This window comes from Typopeltis vanoorti, chromosome 9, assembly GCF_054136105.1.
Source record: "Typopeltis vanoorti isolate ZY-2024b chromosome 9, IOZ_Tvanoo_1.0, whole genome shotgun sequence".
Lineage (NCBI taxonomy): Eukaryota > Metazoa > Arthropoda > Arachnida > Uropygi > Thelyphonidae > Typopeltis > Typopeltis vanoorti.
Window position 1 is genome coordinate 65,782,332 of NC_143557.1, and position 16,018 is coordinate 65,798,349.

Sequence of the window (16,018 nt, forward strand, 5' to 3'; positions counted from 1 at the left end):
TTTGTAAACAGTTGATTGTCCGAAATTATGTTATACATGAATAGTAACGAGGGTATGAAGCGCCTGTGGCAAGTGTCTAACTTGCGCCCCTCTAACGCAAAAAGTTTGAAAAATTCAAATGTAACAAGTTAAATTTTACTAAATGCAATATGTTAAATACTTACTATTAACCCAATCAAAATGAGTTACAGTGTGTTGCAGAATTTGTGTCTAAAGCGGCGTATTGCCGAAATTTAAAAATACAATATAAAATAGCGGACTTTTATATCTCTTTATTTATTTTTATTTTTTTACGTTTTGCGCCCGTGGCGGGCGCCTCTTTCGCCATTGAGTTTTCATTTCATTTCAATTTCATTTCGCCATTGATTTTTTCATTGAGTGGTATTTTGTTCCCACTTTAAGGGCTATATCTAAAGTCATTAAGTCATCACAATTAAGTCATCATTTTTTTTTTTCCACATAGAGACTTCAAGTGGGAGCGATACATAAAAACACCAATATACAGAAGCATTGTATTTGACTTGATATTGGTTGAAATGACTTAGATCCGAAACCCATCAAGAATGCAAAGAACATTTTACATAGCCGATGCTGAGTAAAGTGGTCTAGACGGGAAGAAAAGTTTTGTTCCTCTGTGTCGCTGAAAAAAAAAAAAAAAACCTAGTTGTCCCAAGAAAAACAGATAAAGCTGCATAAATCCATCAAGAGACAATATGCTTGCCCTCTTCGCTACTTCTAAATATAATTCAGAGACGATATCATTTATGTAGAATGCCGATGAGAGACTGATGTATCGCATTCAGCATAATAGTTATGGATTACGTCATGTCAATTGAGAACATGAGGCGAATGTATGTCTTTCGATGCATGTTTTTTGGTTGGTGTGTTTACTTTGCTAAGAGCAAAGGAAACCATTTTTCCAGAAATTTCTACCATCACTATATGAGACCGACTAACTCTGAGGCTTAGTTGCTTCACATTATCAAGCATAAGTTTATACATTCTCAGCTAAAAAACCGATAAAGCTAGAATGGTAATGGCTAGAGAACTGAAATTTATTGCGAAAATATTCCTCGAACCCTGAACAGAGAGATACTAACAAGCTATGATAATGAAGTTGGTGTCTTCTTGCCTCGATACGACTACCCAGACTGTTGTACTCAGATTTATCACTTGGTGCAGAGGCGAGAAACCAAACATAATATCAGAACTGTGGAATATGGATTATAAGGATAGATTAATGGAATGAAAGCCACATAATTTAGTAAACAGGTATATATATATATATTAAAAAAAGGGATAACCGAGGTGTAAGCCAAGAAATATATGCATAGATACATGTTTTTCTACACATTATGGAAGAAAGGAATAAGGGTCATCCCTAGAGGTTATGCATGAGTGATGACTGAAATGGAATCTCACAGGTGGTGGCGAATGCATTGTCGGTAAATGATTTCAAGGAGACAATATGATAAGAATGACATGGATTAAAGTGAGACTCACGATGAAGGTTGGAGGTAACGTAGTAGCCATGTGATGTGGAGTAGAAAGCACTGAGGTCGCGATGGATCTCAATACCTCTTTATTTTATTTGTTTAATTATTCGTGAGAATATTTGTGGAGTGGGAAGCAAATACTTTAATTTGTCACACTTATAACAGTTGTGTGTTTCCATCTTTGCAATAATATCCAGTGATGAAAACTAGAAAACTCTTAAGAAGTTAGCGAGACGTTGGAGTTTGTATGCGGTCTTGTATGCCATAATAATATGAATGTTTTTTTCACTTGTCACTATGGCGAAGAACTCCAAAAGGAATAGCATTTATACTAATGTGAATGATAAGGCTTTTCCCATCTGTTTTATATGGAAGATATAAGTGATCTTATTTTATGTGAAGATATAAAACAACATAGGAATTGGACACGTCAGCGTGTTACTTCATAAGTAACGCTGACGTGTCCATTTGTGTAAAGCATGCAAATGAAATGTAACAGGAGTACTGAATCATTTGAAAATAAAAAGACAACAACAACAAAGAAAACGCCAAATGTAAATAAACTTTAATGACTCCACTTGTTAGATACTGTTGTGTTGACCTTAATCATGTATTAGAGATAAATTGACTCAGACAACGTATACATTTTTCTGTAGGCAAGTCTGACTAAATCTGCATTAAATATATCAGCACATAAGTCTAACCATGATAAGTTGTACAGCATTTATTTCCTTAACATGCCACGATTCGTATTGTGCAATGCAACGATGCAACCCGGTTAAAGCTAGAAGATGCGCATCAGAAATCAACAGAAGCTAGATCTTGTATTAGGCTCTGTATTGCATAGTAATATGAAAGATTTTCATTTTTCCAGCTTCAGATGAAGCAAGATTGGAACTATGGTCAAGAACTCGCTTATGCATGAGTCATTTTCTATTCCATCATATGGGGGTGTCCGTATATTACATTGAAAATCCTCGTTTTAAACTGATCTTAATAATGATACTGATTTTTATTTAATTCTTTGAATTCTTCTTCTGAGTAACTCAGCTTTTATTCTCATAGACGCATCGAATGGTTAAATGTTAAATTGTATGACGTTTCTGCCATAGCATAACAAAATAAGTCATTGCTTATATCTTTAATGAGCGAGGATGAAAAAGGATCGAGAGATGTTACCAATATAACAGGAGCAATCATATTTGCATTAAGGGAATCTAAAAGTTAAACTCATCGAGCTCCTCCCGATATATAGCATGAAGAACATATGATTTGTTATGTTATTAATTCAATAGAGAACTATTTTATGTCTAGGAAACTATTCATACAGTAAATATTTATAAATTAATATGTCTGCATTTATGCACCAATAATAAGCAATGTAGCCATACACTGAAGTATGAGTAACTCAGAAAGTGAGGCGCTGTCTTAGATCTTTTTAAATTTTGGAAAATTAAAGAAAAAAAAATGTATAGTTAAAGGTACATAATAACTCTTGGGAGTGCAAAGAGCAAAGAATCCTTATAAACTTCCTGTTATTTCTTTATTTGTAATATAGATTTGATTTCTTCGTGGAATACGATGGGAAACATGCAAATAAAGAAATGAAACACTTATTACAATAAAATTTATTTTTTTATTATTTAGTTATTTTTTATCACATTCTATCCAAATTTCGAGTTCTCCTCCCTCACAAGCATGCATTGTCGAATTCAACCTGTACTTCTGCCACGCCATTGTTTGGAATGGAAAAAAATAATAATAAATAAGTGAAATAAATTAACGCGTCATGAATACAGATACATTCCGGAAGTATTGTATGAAGAAATTTTTATGTTCCCATAATCCTTGTGATCGATAGGTTATAGAAGGTTCCTCAGAAATACTAACCAATAAAACCATTGTAAATTTTAGGCAAACCAAAATCCCCTATTTATTTATTTATTTCATTTTCCTCCCATTATAACACATTAATACCAGAACAGATGCTAAAGGTAGCTAATCTGCGTCTGCAAGGAAGATAATAAATTTGCATTTTCTAGTAATTTAATGTTTGTGAATCAATACTTTTTTTTTTTTTAATTTAATGCTCGGTAACGCTTGACCTACTTGCCATCGGTAGCGTCGTCCCCGTGTGAAACCAATTTGGATGGCATAAACGAGGTCGTGGTACCTTCAAGTAACTAACAAATAACAGAGGCATCATGTCTGTAAAATAGCGATATGTACTCTACAGTAGTCACAAATTAACAAACTGGGTTAGGTGTACGAATGCTTGTCATTTACATATGCATTACATATACATGAATGAAGTTTCATTTATATATTTAAAATATAACTTATGTAAAATGCATATACACATGTTCAGTATATGAAATAAAAAGGGAAAATGAAAAACAATAAAATTACGTAATTTCTTTTTTTAAAAAAGTATTATTGGCATAGGTTCAATTCAACGAACTCTTTTATCCGAATTTAACTGCATAGATCATTTCACCAGTACGAAGAACTACGAGTCGTTCACGTGATCAAATGTTAGTGTGTACGCTTACCTTGAGCTTGTTAGTAACCATGCAGCAAATGGCGCAGGATGTACGCTTGCAGCTATTCACGAAACACCGCTCACGCAGATAGCTGCAGCCCAATGATTGCTAGCACAAGCTAGACGTCTGAAGATGTCGTAAATTTCACATTGAAAATCATAGAAGAATGTCACCGTTCTTTTTTTTTTTTTTTCGTACTTAAGTCTTTTAATTCTATTTCAGAATATAATGTAGTAGACGTCACTGCAGATGTATAAAAGTTTTAACTTCACGCGAACAGTAATTAAACACTCACATTAAAAATAGCAAAGAATTGTTCAGAAGAGTAGAAATGGTTAATGTTAAGTTCTTAACATTGTATTGACTATAATGAATGAAACTTACTATAGTTGATGTTTATGAATATTTCTTCTCCCTCTTTTGTTTTAAATTAATAAACGCAACTTTAATTTCACAGAAATAAAACTAACTTTTTTTGAAGGGATAGGCTGTTCGATATTTAATCCTTAAAAATACGAAGAGTACTCAAAAATTCTTTGCAAAACAATTGGAACGATATTCTGGAGCAGAGATATAGTCAAGTGGGCACGAAAGGAAATAACAAAGCCAAGACGCCTCGCTAATTTCCTAACCGTCTCAACAACACACATGATTCATCGTGTGTATATATTATTTGTAGTGCGTCTCAGAATTGTAAATTGTTATTGTTTAATAATAATAATAATATCAATTATTAATAATTGTTCGAAGTGTGTTTCAGTTGCATATCTAGAGGTATCATATTCCAAGGCGGTAAAATCGGAACACATTAACTTTGTTATCCCCATATGTATGTACAGTATTATCCTTTAAGCATAACATAAATACATTCTAAATCGAATAATATCCTACTAATATATGAGAAAAAAATAAAACTACTTTTACTTTTTTTTGCTAGTCTATTTACGAACTAGATTTTTTAAAAATGAAATTACATAAGTCATGTGACATTAAAACCCTTGATGATGTTATCATATAAAAATATTAATGAAGCATAAATTATTACATGAAAAATAGAAATGAAGTTTTATTTAAATAATTTAGTTGAGTTAGGAACAGCTTTAAATACTTCTTTGCTGTCTTTAATCACATTCATAAAATTTTTCTATTTGAATAATTTTATATTAAAATCACATAAATTGCAGCATTAATTATAACATACGCTAATATACAGCGCTCATTAGCCATGAGTTGTTACGTAATGGAAAAAAAATCTCTCGCCGTCTATGTTGTGATTGAACTGCAAACAAATACATAATCATAATAATATATATAAATAATGACCGTTTGAAATATTGCATATCGTCTGGTAATTTAGGTGCAATTATTTCTTATACAACCAGAACAGGACTAGCTTTTTTTTTTTCCTGTTTACGTATCCGCTCTCCACTCAAGAGACTGGGGGTTCAAATTCCTCCAGGAGCATGGTTGTTTGTAATTGTCTTACTAATTCTTTGTGGAGATTGCTTCTTCTAGCAACAGTTTTCACTCGAAAAAAAACCTAATGAAGTACGGGAGAGGCCCGTATTTGACTAATAGCATTAGTTACTGCGGTTCTTCTGCTTACCCGTCCCGAGGATAATGTGACTAGCCCTATGTCTCCCGGTATTTCTTATGGCTGTAGCTGCGTGTGTTCAAAGGGCCGGTTTGCCTGCTTGCGGGAGAAAAACCTGCTATGCACACCCAAAACCGGCTAACTTGGCTATGACTGAAAAAAGTTCCTTAAGCTCCTCACGTTAGTGACGGGAATCGAGCCCAGGACACTCCTTTTCTAGGCATATGGTTGTGAAGCGCAAAGCCATTAGGCTAACCGCGTGGACACGTTACTGTGGTTTAATCTCAATAATAACAGTCCCACACCGGCTTCATAAGTTACATTTTTGTAATCTTTATTTTATTTGATTTGATAAGATGGACATGAATTTATTGCTTCCATTTCTCATTTGTTTGGATTTCACTGCTTATAATTTTCTTAAAAACTGCATTATGGATTATACAATAAATCTTGGTGTATGATTTTGTTCCAAACGTGAAGTAGTTTGCAAATAGTCATCGCATTCGGAAACTATTTCACATATCCAGTTTAAATTTTCACATTGATCTAACCAGTTAGAAAATAATCTCCAGTACTTTGAATAAAATTCTATTATTTTATTTTAGTATAAAATATATTATCAGTTTATTTTCACATCCGAGAAACATTTTGAAGTAACAGATAAGACTTATCAGGTATTCTAGTATCAGCCATTTTAACTGTTTCCCAAATATTTTTTTTGTCTCTAATAAGATTTATCATTAATATAGTTTTATTCAGCAAACTTAAAATTTGTGGACAGTAAACATGTATATACTGTATGTGTGCGTGTGTGTGTATATTATAATTATTATTTGTTTTCAAAGTAATAACACTGGAAATGAAAGTTTGAAGGGCAATGTTGGCAAAAAACAAGGAAAGACAGAACAAGAAATGTGGATATTAGGACTGATTTAGAACTATGTTTGTGGATTCTCGCTTGAAATGGTTTGGACATATAAGGAGAATGAATTTAGCAAGAATACCAAGTAGAATACATGAAATGAAATTTGAGGAGAAAAGACAGAGGAAACCAGAGAAAAGTTGGAGAGACCAGAGAAGATCTAGGAAAAGAAACCTAAATTGGAAGTGTTCGTGAAGAAAGAAAGGATTTAGAAGGATAGAAAGAAATAGAGAACGTTGATCTGCCTGACCTGACAGTTTTTGTTAGAACAGTTGTAAATAAAGAAAGAATAGAAATGTTTTCTCTGATTTTGTTCTTATTCATTTAAACAGTCGAATTTTAAAACTGCTCTATTGCCTCAATTTCTGATTTTGATGAATGTTGTCGTTAGTCAATTTTAAAGATTTCTGCATTTTTAAATTATCACCGATTACTAAGTCAACTATTAATATTCTGACCTTTTCGACATAGCATTTATGCACTCCTCACGAAGCAGGTGGATTGGATTATTTCGTGTATTATATTATACTTATCACGTGATTGTAAACTCCTTTAACAAAATCAGCTTTCGAAGAAATATTACACTGATGATGAGAAGATGCAGATTGAAACAACTTTTTCCTTTCATAGTTCGATGTTTGGAACCATCTCGTTTATCATAAAAATTAGGAAATTTGGAATTTTTTTTTTTTTTTTTTTGTGAGCAGGTTAAGAGACACTAACTTCATAATTTTTAACACCGTATCTCAGTAATAAACTCAGGGCCGTATTTACACTTTTCGGGACCAGAGCACTCTAATCTCGTTCTTTGGGGCCCTTAAATTGGCCCTAATTTTGGGGGACACCCCAGTTAGAACCTCGTGTGCATGTGCATAAGTACGGCCCTGAATAATAGTAAAGACACATGCATTCGGAGTAGGTTTTAACACCTGCTGGAAAGGGAAGACACGGTTAAATTACACATGCATGTACGCATATATAATTAATTATATGATATATAATTAATTACCTTATGATGTCAGTTATTCATGATGGAAAATGAGGACGTAGACTATATTTAAATGATGGATTATTTTCATTACCTGGTACGACAGTAGAGGAATTTTTTTTTTTTTTTTTGTATTTAATTAAAAATGCATAATATTATTTTGCTGATTTCTTAAGGGGAGCTCTCGATTGTATCCTCTTTAGACCTGAAGGAAGACAACTGAGTCATTTGGTTCTGGCCCAAATTTCAAAGGTTGCTATATGATCTAATTTTTTGGGGGGGAGGAGGGCTTTACTTGGAAAACAATCAACTAGGAAATAATGACCCTAGTCAGTAGCGCACCAAAAACACTAGAAAATTTTCCAAAAATCTTGTCCTAATTAAATTCATTTTTTTTTATTTATGTTGTGCCGTGTCTTCTATTTCAATACTTATGAATTGGCGATCATTGCAAATACTTAGTCATACTTAGTGTGCGATGCGTAGTGTGTATTCTCAAATCGTCTGCTCAACTCGTCCCCCCCCCCCTCCAAGATTAAACCCTGAGTGCGCTAGTGACCCCAGTTATTACTTCTCAGGTTCTGATACTATCAGGGGTTTCTGGTATCAGGAGAAAGAAATATTATGCATATAATTTTAAATTAATTTTTTTGTAAATCAGTACTCTTTTAATTAAATTTTTGGAAATCTCATTTTTAATTTAGTATCTGAGGAAAATTCCACTTTCCCATTCAGAGCAGAATTCTCTGAATAGTATTTCGCATTTCATTAATGCACTTTTTTTTTCTTTTTGGTTTCAGTGACCTGACAGTCACTAGAAAAAGGAGAGGGGAGTGAGCATTACTGTGTCACAGGAGGGCTTGATGCCTAAAAAGGCAAGTCTTAAGCGAATACACTTTAACTCATTGAGCAGCATTTAACTTGTGTTGCCTAAGCAACATTCAGTTCTGATCGATAGTAATGGCATAACAGATTTTTAATAGATTAATTAATTATTGGTGTATTAATAAACAAGAGCGTTGTGGCCTCCTTCACATGCATTAACTTCTGCAAAAAAGTAAGTAGTCCGCCGTCAATGCAAGACAAATCTGATATCAAATATTTTGCTAACATTATTCACATATTTTTAAAGTACAGATATTTACGTGACGCGGGGTTGCTACAGATAGCGCAAAAATTATAGTTATCAAGAATTTAGAACATAACACTTTGGTCTGCCAATATATCCCCAAACATTTTTAATATTCTGGAGTATGCTGGTATATGCATATTTTAAAAATATATTTGTGTCGATAATTGTTAAGAAAACCAGTAAAATTTTACGATGTCATCAAAGATCATTTAACTCAATACACTGCTGCTCTAATGTAGTTTCTGATCTGATTTTCTCTTTCAGTCGTTTCCGACCGTAGGTGACTTTGTAGGCATTGCCCACAAAGTATTCCTGGTGAGATTTTTACAGGGTAGTTCACCATTGCTTTCCCCAACCCCTAATTTTATCTGGGCTTGGGACCGGCATATGGCTGGGACATATTCATGACTGTAATCCATGTGTGTTAAGGAGGTCAGTTTGCTGGTCCCGTGAATATGTGCTAGTTTAAATGTGTTAATCTTAATGCTAGTTTAGAAACCTCTTTATAATTAAAACAAAAATTCACCATTACTTTGTATATTTTATTAAGTGTATAATTTATTTAGAAGGAGACTGTTTTATTTTATGACGTAAGATCTATATTTCATCATTTTGCAGTTGCCAACATTTACCTTGCAGGAAGGAGCCTTAGTAAATCGATATGGCTGGGGCGACTGTACTTTGTAGCGAATCTCGCTTTTTCTCGTTTCACTTCACGTGTATTTAATGATAGTTTAAGAATGGGAGGAGGGGGAGTTTTTCAAGAATTTTCATTAAAATATATTCAGCAGTTTTATAGACAAATTTATATTTGTTTCAGGCAACCAACTTTAGACATTTTAAAAGTATAATATTAAAGTAATATGTTATAATATATTATATTTAATACATTGTAACATTTTTTTTCTGAAAAGAAAAATAACTATTTTAATATTATTATTCTTCATTGTTATTCAGATATATTAGATAATAAAATGCTCTGCTCGTAGAAAAATTAGAAATAAACAATTGTGCATTAATAATATAATGTAGTAAAAATATGCCGTGTAACGATTATATATATATATATATATATATATATATATCACTAAACTAATTTCGTGTATTTTAGATGCACGAATTACTATAAGATAAACATAAATGTACTTTGTATGAACTAGATAGCAACCAGCTTTCCAAGATATTATTAGAACGATCTCTGCTGTTTTCAGTGTCAAAGGTAACCGATAGCTGATATTGATCACTTACAAACTAGATGATGCAGTCAAACATATCAACTGCACTGAATTTATGCTTGTAAGCTAGATGATTCATTTGAAAATTGGTTTGCGTTTGTTTCTTTATTTCCGAAATATAGTTCAAATAAACCTGTGATTTGTTTAGAAGCACAAAATACTGTTTCTCACACCCATTATAAAATTTTCATTGTAATATTTTTTTTTTCTTTTCTGAAAATAAAAATACATATTACTTTAATATTATTATATTGGATTCTTGACGCGTAGTCTCCGACCATACCCAATACAGTATTGGGCTATTCCAACGTTTCTCATCCAAGAAACGTTGAAACGCTATTCCAACATTTCTTGGATGAGATTGTTATAAATAAGAAAAAAATAAAAATAAAATATTATCGGAAAAATATATCAGCTTTCTCTATTCTGAAATCGTTGCCCTTCAAATAAAAAAAAAAGGACAAGAGCGTTATTGCTCCATGTTATTGATTTAATGAATATGTTTCACCGGGTGTGAGAAAAACACACTAAACTTAAATTTAATGTGTTCATGATATAATAGTGCTATCTGTTAGATCTTATTGTAAAATATTCGATTGTGATTATTATCAAAGTAAAAAAATTCGTGTCCGAAGTATAATGCAGTATTGTGTACTAATTAAAGCCAACCACACAGTGTGTATTAGTCTAGAAGAGAGATTGATCAATACATGTAAAGGTACATGGCAGCAAAATTAATGGGTGTTTCACTAATTAGAAAGCAGTCCTACAGTACATACGTGGTGCACATACTTGAAGCGTGAAGTAGCCTTTGAAAAACATCACGCTATCCATATTTTCAGTGTACTTTCTGGTACGACTGGAAGTATAATCTAACTTTCTGTTAGATGTATGATGAATTAATGTAGAAAAAAAACCCACTGAACTATGGAAATAAAATATAGTATGTTTTCAAAACTAATTTATATTCTGTACATGTATATGGAGAATGCTACATTTATTGTACTTTACTTGTAAAGGCAGTGAAACATACTGCAATGCATCAAATGTCAGCAGGGCCGCGCCAACCCGAGGGTGAAAGGGTGCACCGCACCTGGGCGTCAACATTAATAGGGCGGCAACATTGATAAATGCTACATTCAATTTCTTTTAGTTATTTTTTTAAGGAACGACCGATAAAAGTTTGCACCCAGGCGACAAATACCCTTGGCGGGCTCCTGAATGTCAGCATATCTTCGAATCGATGAGAGCTATAAAAAAAAACCAAGTGCATTCGTTTATATGACGGAAAGATTTCATTTGTCCTCCTGCGCTTTTGAGTCTAACATCTTGCTGGGTTTTATGGTACGGTAATACAGTATAGCGAACACTGTGATTAAACAGATTAAAAATCTGTTGAGGCTATAATATAAAATTACATTTTTTTAAGTTAGTAATCCAAAACAACAACAACAACAAAAAACCTGAAGGATTGTAAAATGTGATAGTAAATACACGGAGAAAAATAAAGTAACATTCGAATTTAATAATTTAGGTTTCTTCGCCTGTATTTTACGAAACACATGAAACGTATAAATGTCTGATGCAGATTAAAAAAAAAAAAAAAAAAAAAAGTTGCTTCGTTCGGAAAAATAGTTGAACAGCGAGCTGATGATGATGAAGTTAATACTATTGCTAGTCCGCTTATTGGAAGCCTGAAGTGGCCTGAAAAAAGTTCCATGTTTGGTCTCTAGAGCGGGGTTTCCGGACTATGTAAAAATAAATAAAAAGTTACAAAAATATATAAAATTGATAAAAAAAAAATGACAAAAAATATCCTTACCACCTACGGCACAAATGTGCCGTAGGTGGGTAAGGATATAATAACCTTTCGTGGGTGGAAACACACACATAAAAAAAAAAAAAGAAAGAAAAAAGAACACTATTATTAATATTAGTGATGGATCCTAAGACAATATCAGTTGGGGGATTTTTTCAAAACTGAATCATAGGTTGATAAATAGTTATATGTATACAAAAACATAACATACATATATACAGGTTATATGTTGTTTATATGCATGATGAAAATTAAGATAAAATTATATTTCTTTGTGCAAATTCTGCACTAAAGTGTTGCTTACGTAATAAAATATTGGTTCTAGATGAGAACGTATCAGCATGCATTCTAGTAGCTTGTGTTAAGCTTATCTGACATTGTTATTGCTTGGTTCTGTTACTGTGTTGGCAGTAGATCAGATATATGCCACTATATTAGTATAAGAGAATCCGCCCCCGCCTAACACACAAGGACATCTGTGTAAATTGACTATTTGGGAAATGTTGATCAAGTATCTGAGAAAAAATTATTTTAATACCAACTAGTTTCACCAACTAAAGCTGTTGGCATCTTCAGGGTACAGGACTGATGATAGGAACTAAAGCTAACAAAACATGTTACATGACTAGACATTAACAGAATTCTAATTATGAATTACAAAACAACACTGAACGTGTGCAGTACACGTGTGGCGCGTACATGATTTCACTTGTTGTTTAGGAATGTTTTATAGTTGATACTAAAGTTCATTTCTTGTGTGTTTAGAGATCTAATTAGGGTCTTCCAGATCTCAGATAAGATTAAACCTTGGTTCCTATTAAGATTTTCTACAGAACGGGCGACTGTTGTGGCTTCTTTAAAAATACGAGAGCAGCAATCCTCTTCTATGTAAGGAATACAGCTTTTATTCCACTCGGTGACATGGTTGGTTCTGGACAAATGGGAAGATAAGCCCGATATATCTTGTCTGTTATTTTTGACATATCCGATGTGTTCTCTCTGTCTTATCTCAAGGCTTCTTGAAGTTTGGCCGATGTAACTTAAACCGCTTTCTTAGTTTTCTTAAGAGATGATTATACTAGTTTATGACGATTTTTCAGCTTGCTTTAGTGCTATATTACGTAATCATAAGACTTATCAGTTGATTATTTTCTTTAGGTAGGATTGTAGTGCTTTTATAGTTATCGAATAGTATTCTACCAGAGTTTTAGGTGAAGCGATTGAAATGCGGAAAAGAAAAATTATTAACATTTTTGTTATAAATATAAATTCAATTTTTATAACTTATTTGTACAAAAGTTTTAGTAAAAAATTTCTTCAACTTTTTCACTTAAAAAAAGGGAAAGGAGTAAGGGCTTCAGAAGTACCATAGTACAGTTTATACCGACCATAATAAACTGTACAGATAGTACAGTTTATTATGGTCGTTGCTCTTAAATGCAGAATAAACATAACGGGAATGGTAATAATGAAATGTTCAATTATTTAATAAGGTTAGGTTTAGTTTTATCCTTTATTATTTATTAGAATTTTTATTTTTTGTTGTTGTTCACAGAATTCATATAAACTACAGATTAATGAGAATAACAGCCATTCTGCATGTAAATAAAACAAGATGTTACTCCGATAAAGAGCCAAGAGCCTATTTTTCCGGCGGAGTAAATTAAGTTAAGGGAATAATAAATCCCTCAATATTTTAAAGCCGGATACGAAACTCGGAGATCGAAGTCTATCGAAATCTAAGAGTTTCATGCCAAAGAACTATCGGCGAGTCCAAGCGAAAGTCATCACCTGGGTAGTACAACACTAGGGCAATTAGTTGCAAAGATGGTGCAAGCTCCGTCACTATCCTTAATATTTTCTCATAATGTAAAACGCAGCTCCTAGGAGATGTATTACTGTTTTACATTATGAGGAGAGGTCACTACCCAGACCGGTTTCGACCTTTATTGAGGTCTCATCAGTGAGTAGGTAGACCTGGAATACCACGGTTTAAGTGAACCGAACTTACATATACCCCTACTAACGAATTGCCAGACCGGTGTACCCATATATTATTATTACTACGATAAAGAGCCAAGAGGTTATTTTTCCGGCGGCGTAAATTTAAAATATTGAGGGATTTATTATCCCCTTAACTTAATTTACTCACCGATGAGACCCCGAATGAGGGTGGAAACCGGCGCGGGGCGGATCTGGCTTTGAGAGGCTCCGCTTGGAGGTAGGTTTTTGCTTGTCTCTGAGTGGGGCCACCACTGAGATTATGGCTCTGCTTGGTGGTGGGATGGATGAGCCTGTCATTGAGTGGAACAACGCTGAGTTGGGCGATCTTTCGGGATCGTCTTATTTTTAGAGCCCGCTTCACCTTTACATAAGGTTGAAACCGGTCTGAGTAGTGACCTCTCCTCATAATGTAAAACAGTAATACATCTCCTGGGAGCTGCGTTTTACATTATGAGAAAATATTAAGGATAGTGACGGAGCTTGCTCCACCTTCGCAACGAGTTGCCCTAGTGTTGTACTACCCAGGTGATTACTTACGCTTGGACTCGCCGATAGTTCTTCGGCATGAAACTCTTAGCTTTCGATCTCCGAGTTTCGTATCCGGCATTAAAATATTGAGGGATTTATTATCCCCTTCACTTAAGATGTTACTCGTTTAGCTGCTGTTACTATTTTCAATCAAACCAGTGTATGTGTTGTGGTTTTACTTGTTAGAAAAGTGCAGTGTAGAAATGTATACATACTGTTACATTTATATATATAATTATAATAAGTTACATTCGAACTTTACTCGGCTGACTCAGATTTCCTCCTGCTTTTCAATTTGGAGAGTGCAGGCAACGCAGTACCATTGAAATGCTACCGTCTCTTATAAAGGTTATGAAGTTCAGTGAAAAACCAGTTTTACAGAGTACAGCTACCGCACTACAGCTGAGAATGCGTTTTCCTAAGGGGGAGGGGGAGGAAATTAAGGGATGGGACTGGAAGGGGAGAGAAAATACATTTATTTTATTTTACTAGTGAACGAATTTTCTTTGTCATCTTATTGCTGTAAGGCAAACATAGCCACGATTGCTGGTAAGATTTAGACTGGTGCAAAGGGATAGAATGAGGTCACCTACCTGTTTATCTTTGTTTACTGGCCTAGTAATATGAACTTTACAGAGAGGATATGGCAAAAAAAAAAAAAAAAATGAAAAAAAAAGATTAATCATTCTTTATAATTATTATACTTCAAAATAAGATGATTTTTAATTAGAGATACAATATTTTAAAGAATGATTAATGTATTTCGAATTCTGTTAAGGTTCAACTTTGCAATCGGTAACTTTCCATATATCAATATCACAGTCATGACGATAAAATAGTATTAGTGACAGTGAAGTAATAACCAGAAGCAAGTTCTAAATATGCAGATTTTTAAATGATTAATTATACCGATGTTCTTATAATTAGACTTCCCCCCTCTCTCTCTCTCTCTCTCTTTCAGAGGTTTAAATCTTATTTTATTCCATAGAGGATATTTTTAGATTTTTTTTTCTTTTTCCCTTTTGAGTTTGAATTGTTGGTGGATATGTAGTTTCATTTTTTTTTAGAAGTTAAATTCTAATTATGTTTAGCATATTCAGATACTAATCAAGAGAAAGAAGCAGTTGTAGGTTTGTAAATAAGCTGAAATTAAAATTCCATGGAAAAGGTCTAATATGTACTGAATATCCCATACTCTCCATTCATTATTAAAAATTATGAAAACAACTACCCTGTTAAAACTTTAGTTTAATGTAAACCAAAATAATCACTCAGTGTTTCAATTGTTTGCTTCAATTTACTTCGAAGATATTCAAGAAATATAGTTGTGCATGATTATTGTTTCTTCCTTCTTCACGGACATTCTAGTCCCTGCAAGATCTTTGGCGACTCTAGTTTTTATTGTTATTAAAGGAATATTCTTTTTTTTGTGCTCATTTAATAGTATTTTTAAATAAACACTGGTAATGTTAGTATTGCTAATTTTTAAGTGTTTATTAATAAACAACATTAATAGACATTTTAAAAAAGAAATTTAATCTGGATCGTTTCAACTTGCACTTTCTCATTCTTTACATCTTTCTTCCCGGCATCAAGAGTTAACCCCCCCCCCCAATCCCTTTTCAAATCTTTTAGGGAACTTCAGAATAGTCAGAACAAATGAGAAAGCTTACACCCACTCCCTTTTCAAGCTAAAGTGAGATCCGGGGTTCAATTTCATATGATGTGTGTTTGGGTACATATACCAGGTGTTTTTT